Below are 6,445 nucleotides of genomic sequence, written 5' to 3'. Positions count from 1 at the left end.
GGCAGGCGGACTCTCAACCACTGCGCCACCAGGGAAGGGAAGGGAAGCCCCTCGTTTGTTATTCTTAACAAACCCCTTTCAAACCCACCTGAGCTTACGTTAATGAGGTGATTTTCTGAAAGCCCCTAGATAACCACCAGATAGTGGCTTGTCGCCAGAGGAACTATCCATGTGACTAGAGCACTGGAACTTTCAGCTTCACCCCAACCTCTGGACATTGAATTGGACCCAATGGCCAATCATGCCTACAAAATGAAGCCTCCATTAAAAATCTCTAAAAGTACTGGGTTTGGTGAGCTTTTTGGTTGGTGAACACATGGAGGTGCTAGGGGTGGGGGGGCCGGTGGCATGCCTGTGTGAAGAGGACATGGAGGACTTCCCTGGTGGCGCAGTGGGTAAGGCTCCGCACTCCCAATGCAGGGGGCCCGGGTTCGATCCCTGGTCAGGGAACTAGATCCCTCATGCATGCTGCAACTAAGAGTTCGCATGCCGCGACGAAGATCCCGTGTGCCGCTACTAAAAGCCAGTGCAGCCTAAATGAATAAATATTTTTAAAAAGAGGACATGGAATCTCCACACCCCTTCCCCCATATCTTGCCCTATGCATCTCGTTCATTTGGGTATGCCTGAATTGCATCCTTTACAATAAACAGATAAACATAAATGTTTCCCTGAGTTCTATGAACCATTCTAGTAAATACTGAACATGAGGAGGGGTGATGGGAACCTCCAACTTATAGTCAATCAGAAGCACAGGTGACAACCTGGACTCGCAATTGCTGTCTGAAGTGGGAGAAGAGAGGGTCTTGTGGGATTGAGCCCCTGGGAGATCTGATGCTATCTCCAGGTAGATAGTGTCAGAATTGAATTAAATTGTAGGACACTCCAATGGTGTCCACAGAGAATTGGAGAATTGCTCGATGTGGGAAAAACTCACACATTTGCCGTCCAGAAGTGAAGTATTGAGAGCAGAGTGGTGAGCACAACAGAGAAAAGGAGATTTTTCCCTTCAGGTAGGAAATATACAAGATGAGTCTGGGACACTTTGTTGTGCCAGAAATAAAAGAAGTGACAAAAGACTACCGAAGCTGCGTCAAAGAACAGAAGAACTAACTCAAGGAGCTATAAAAAAAAAAAAGACTGCTACAAAACCCAAAACCTCATTGGTCACCTTTGTGGGATACTGGTACATCAAACCACTATTCTGAAAATTGGTATGTAAAAAGAAAATATTAGAAAATCACCATTGTGTGACCTAAAATGAAATACAGGCACACCTCAGAGATATTGCAAGTTTAGTTCCAGACCACCACAATAAAGCAAATATTCCAATAAAGTGAGTCACATGAATTTTTTGGTTTCCCAGTACATGTAAAAGTTATGTTTACTGTTGCCTATTAAGTGTGCAACAGTATTATATCTAAAAAACAATGTACATACTTTAATTAAATTACAAAACAACAAAAAATTACAAGAGTAACATCAAAGATCACTGATCACAGATCACCATAACAAATGTGATAACAATGAAAGAGTTGCAAATATCGTGAAAATTACCAAAATGTGACACAGAGACTCAAAGTGAGCAAATGCTGTTTGAAAAATGGCACCAGTAGACTTGTTCAATGCAGGGTTGCCCAAAACTTCAATTTGTAAATATGCAATATCTGCAAAGCATAATAAAGCCAAGCACAGGAAAACGAGCTATGCCTATGATGGATCTAGACAAATATCATCGGTGAATAATAAAAGCATTAAGTGAGTGCACCCATGTTCATAGCAGCAGTATTCACAATAGCCAAAATCAACCCAAGTGTCCATAAACAGGTGAACGGATAGACAAAACGTGGCCATCTATACAATGGAATAGTGTTCAGCCATACAAAGGAATGAAATTCTGACACATGCTACAACACAGATGAACCTTGGGGACATTATGGTAAGGGAAATAAGCCAGCCACAAAAGGACAAATCCTGTATGATTCCACTTATATGAGGTACCTAGAAGAGGGAAATTCACAGAGACAGAAAGGAGAATGGTAGTTGCCAGGAGCCGGAGAGGAGGAGAAATGGGGAGTTAGTGTTTAATGAGTAAAGAGTTTCAGTTTCAGATGATGAAAAAGTTCTGGAAATGGATAGTGGCGATCGTTATATAACATTGTGGATCTGCTTAATGCCGCAGAACGATGCACTTTAAAATAGTTAAAATGACAGGTTTTATGTTATATATATTTAACAATTTTTTAAAAAAGCATTACGGGGACTTCCCTGGTGGCACAGTGGTTAAGAATCCTCCTGCCAATGCAGAGGACAGGGGTTCGAACCCTGGTCTAGGAAGATCCCACATGCCACGGAGCAACTAAGCCCATGTGCCACAACTACTGATCCCACGTGCTGCAACTACTGAGCCCGCATGCTGCAACTACTGAAGCCTGCTCACCTAGAGCCCGTGCTCTGCAACAAGAGAAGCCACCACAATGAGAAGAACCCGCACCACAACGAACAGCAGCCTTCACTCACCGCCACTAGAGAAAGCCCGTGCACAGCAGTGAAGACGAAATGCAGCCAAAAATTTAAATTTAAATTTAAAAATTTAAAAAAACTTTAAAAAGTTAGAAATAATTAAAAGCATTATGTGCAAAGTTTTATGGAGAACTTCATAATGAGAGACTTAGCTGCTACCACCTGAACCCTGATCAATCTTAGTATCAATAAAACCATGGGACATCAGATATTTCTGTGCCTCTTGATGTGATGCAATCAGTACACAGAAACATCTCTGAAGTGTTACTACACAAAAAGTCCTGAATTTCAAATAGTCACTGAATTTAAACACAAGTTTATAATACCTCAGGGAATAAAAGAACAAATTATAGGACACCAAGTAAAAGCAACATGCAAAATCCAGGCCATAGGGCATTTTATGTTTTCTTCAAAATGTAACTGTGATATGCAAACCACATTTGGCCACTTATTCAAACAAACCATCTGTAAAAAGATTTTGGGGACAACTGGGGAAATTTAAGTATGGAAGGGATATGTGATCATATTAAGAAATTATTGCTCATTTTGTTTGCTGCTAATGGCATAGTGGTTATATTAAGGGGAAAATTTTCTTGTCAGCTAAGTATTTCTAAGTGGTGAGACATGACATCTGGGATTTTCTATAAAATATTCCATAATAATAATAACAATAGTAATAATAGTAATAATGAGAGGGTTAGATGAAATAACATTGCCAAAATGTTATTGTTACTGCTGGCTATGTGTAATGTTTTAATGATCTCATAGTTTAAAAGAAGGATAAAATACTGAGAAACTTTGTTATTTGTTAATAGAAGTATGCATGTTAAAATGTTAAAGGTAGCCACTAAACAAACAGAAATAACCCATATCACTTCCAAATCTTGATTAATCCAATGAGGGGTAGTTAGGGGAAGTATTCAGAAGTAAACCCAGGTAAACCAAAATCTCAGGGAACTGGGAAGGGATGGTTCTATGTACAAAGTGCGATAAAATTATCATTCCACAAGTCAAGAAATAATTCACAAAGAACTGAGCAGGCCCTTTCTCTGATGGTGACTCTCTAGCCGTGGGTCATGAGGGGCCCCTGAAATCGTGGATTAGAAGTTTGTGCTTACACTAAAATCAGCATGTCCCAATCAGTCACTAATGGACCCCTGCCTGCCAGAGACAGCCCAGAGCTCCCAGCTGGACTTGGCCAAATCATGGTCAGGCATGTTCTGACACCCAAAGTACTTCTCCCTTATGGGTTGTACATATGGTGACCCATATGGCAACTCTACAGCTTCAGTCTTACTATCTTAACTTCACAGAGGAGAAAACTGAGGCATAATGTGGGACAGCGTTTGTCCACGGTGACACAGCTAGGAGGTGGTGAAGTTAGAATTCATCTGATGGAACAGTCAAAAGAGTACGAATGGATGTTGAGAAGCCCAGGTCTGTCCAATAAACCCAACCCTGAAAGTGAGAGCTTAATAATGAGAAAGAAAACGGAGTGACGAGACTGTAAGGGCTTCTATATTTGGGCCGCACGAGCCTGTGTGGAATAGGAATGGTGCTTTGCTGGTGCAAATTACAAAATAAGAACTGGGCGATAGGAACTGGTCCTGCCGCGGTTTTTCAGCACATCTGGGTCTGGCCCAGAGGCGCTAAGATATACAGAAAAATGGAGTATATGACAGAACCCGTGAAGCACACACCTGGACACATCTTGTGCTGCGACCGTGGTGCCCCGATTAGTCCAAATCCTGCCAGTATTTGTGTGGCTTGCCTGCGAAGCAAAGTAGATATCAGCCAAGGCATTCCGAAACAAGTCTCTCTATCTTTCAGCAAACAATGTCAAAGATATTTCCAGCCACCAGGAACTTGGGCACAACGTGCCTTAGAATCCAAGGAACTTCTTGCTTTGTGTTTGAAAATATTCAAAGCCCCTCTGAGTAACGTACGTCTTGTAGATGCAAGCTTTGTTTGGACTGAGCCCCGTTCTAAGAGACTTAAAGTTAAACTAACTCTTCAGAAAGAGGTGATGAATGGTGCTATCCTTCAGCAAGTGTTTGTGGCGGATTATGTTGTTCAGGCCCAGATGTGTGGAGACTGCCATAGAGTGGAAGCTAAGGATTTCTGGAAGGCTGTGGTTCAAGTCAGGCAAAAGACTTTGCACAAAAGAACTTTCTACTATCTAGAACAGCTGATTTTGAAATGTGGCATGCACCGGAATATACTTCGTATCAAAGAGATTCATGATGGGCTGGATTTCTATTATTCCTCAAAACAACATGCTCAGAAGATGGTAGAATTTCTTCAGTGTACTGTTCCCACTAGATACAAAGCCTCACAGAGACTGATCTCTCAGGATATCCATAGTAACACATACAATTACAAAAGCACCTTTTCTGTGGAAATTGTTCCAATATGCAAGGATAATGTTGTTTGTCTGTCTGCAAGACTGGCACAAATCCTGGGAAACATGAACCAGATTTGTGTGTGTATTCGAGTAACCAGCGTCATCCATCTCATAGATCCAAATACCCTACAAGTTGCAGATATTGATGGGAACGCTTTCTGGAGTCACCCTTTCAATAGTTTATGCCACATCCCAAACAGCTAGAGGAGTTTATTGTTATGGAATGCAGCATAGTCCGAGATCTAAAACGCAGTGCAGGTGCTGGAATGGTATCATAAAAGCATATCCTCGGGGAAGTCTGGGTACAGAAAACATCTGAAATGAGTACAGATAAACAGTATTTTTGTCGTACTCATTTGGGACATCTTCTGAATCCTGGAGACCTGGTGTTGGGGTTTGATCTGGCCAACTGTAACTTAAATGATGAGCATATCAACAAAATGAAATCAGATAGAGTCCTAGATGTGGTGCTAGTCAAGAAGAGCTATGACCGTACCAAACGTCAGTGTCTTAGAAACCGGAAACTGAAAGAGCTTGCAAGAGATAGAGAAAACATGGATACAGATGATGAAAGGCAATACCCAGATTTCCTTGAAGATCTGGAAGAAGATGAGGCAATTAGAAAAAGTGTGAATATTTATAGAGATTCAACGATTCCTGTGGAAAGTGACACAGATGATGAAGGAGCACCTCGAATTAGTCTGGCTGAGATGCTTGAAGACCTTCACATTTCCCCAAGATGCTACTGGTGAAGAAGGTGAATCGATGATGACCTAATGAGATCATGTTGTAGATGGTTTCCACATCCATAGGCTCAGAATGTTGGACAAAATAATTTTACTGTCTATTCTGTCTAGGCCTTCATATTGAGAGAAGAGAAATGTAGTTTTAAACCTGAATAAATACGACTATTTTGATTGCTCACTCGAAGCACTGAAAAAGGTTGATGGTTTGGAAGTTTTAGATTAAAAAATATTATGCAGAATGTAATTATTACTGATATTTATTTACATATGGAATTTTATCAGCTTGCTTTTTTATGAGGCACTAGTATTTTCACATCCTATAGCTCTGGGTTTAAAAGCTCACAAGTTGTGATTCCTGGGAGGTTACCTAACTCTTCAAGCAGAAAACAAGCCTTTAGATTCTTTTTATATTGATAGCTTTAGCAGAAGAGCATACGAAGAATCATTTTTCATATGAACTTGCCGTGCACTTAGTCCAATTTAGATCATTTTTATGTCCTTGGGATAAAAACCTTAGGGTTCAGTTTATCATTGGATATTCACTAGGAAAGTTATCTTTTTTATTCGTAATATTTGCATCTTCAAAAGCTGTTAAGCTGGGGATTGTCTTAATTTTCACTGCAGAAGAAAGTATATTTAAAATATCTGTAGATTTGTAGCAAACAGTATTTAAAGGTTAAATAACAATTTGTACCTTTGTCGTTTAGGCTTTTGCCAGCAGCTTAGTGAAGTAGCTGTTTATGTCATAAAAATGTCTTCCTATCACTTCAGG

General features: G+C 40.4%; 1 pseudogene; it reads left to right on the top strand.

Moving 5' to 3' along the window:
- Positions 1-3,890: 3,890 nt before the first annotated feature.
- On the top strand, positions 3,891-5,821 carry LOC113623497 (60S ribosomal export protein NMD3 pseudogene; annotated as a pseudogene).
- Positions 5,822-6,445: the final 624 nt, after the last annotated feature.

This window comes from Aethalodelphis obliquidens, unplaced genomic scaffold, assembly GCF_003676395.1.
Source record: "Aethalodelphis obliquidens isolate GAN/ISIS:26980383/991018 unplaced genomic scaffold, ASM367639v1 scaffold11, whole genome shotgun sequence".
NCBI classification, from domain to species: domain Eukaryota; kingdom Metazoa; phylum Chordata; class Mammalia; order Artiodactyla; family Delphinidae; genus Aethalodelphis; species Aethalodelphis obliquidens.
Note: the sequence above shows the minus strand (reverse complement) of the source record. Positions and strands in the feature narration are given on the sequence as shown.